This window comes from Penaeus monodon, chromosome 15 (assembly GCF_015228065.2).
Source record: "Penaeus monodon isolate SGIC_2016 chromosome 15, NSTDA_Pmon_1, whole genome shotgun sequence".
NCBI classification, from domain to species: domain Eukaryota; kingdom Metazoa; phylum Arthropoda; class Malacostraca; order Decapoda; family Penaeidae; genus Penaeus; species Penaeus monodon.
Genome location: NC_051400.1, coordinates 18,364,479 through 18,364,988, shown reverse-complemented (window position 1 = coordinate 18,364,988; position 510 = coordinate 18,364,479).

Genomic DNA, 510 nt, shown 5'->3' with positions numbered 1-510 from the left:
GTTTTCATCTCCTTTTTTAGGTCAAGACTACAAACTATGTGAAAACTAGGTGACAAGAAATGGATGTCCCATGTTTGATTTAGTATAGAAAAACTTTCTGCTCTTGAATTAATCAAGTAGAAAACAAAAAATGTACACCATCCATAAATTCCAGAAAAAATAAGTAAAGACTGAGTGGGATAGTGATGACCCTCGCCTTTCAGTCAATATGCAGATTATGTAACTAGTCAAATGCATTTTCTGCTGTTCGAATATGTATTAGCCTGTTGAAGCCCCCCCCCCCCCCACAAAAAAAAAAAAAAATGGGCCCACACTTGATAATTACTGAAATGCAACAGTTTTTTTTTTTCTCACCTTCCTTCCTTTTCCCTTCTCTCTTGCTGTTATATAACTATCTCAGAGTTTCATTGGACCCCTCTTACTCTTTATTCATAAAAATATACACAAATCTGTTAATGAGAGCACTGTTCTCCAATGTGATTTTTACAAAACTTTTTATATACATTCCAA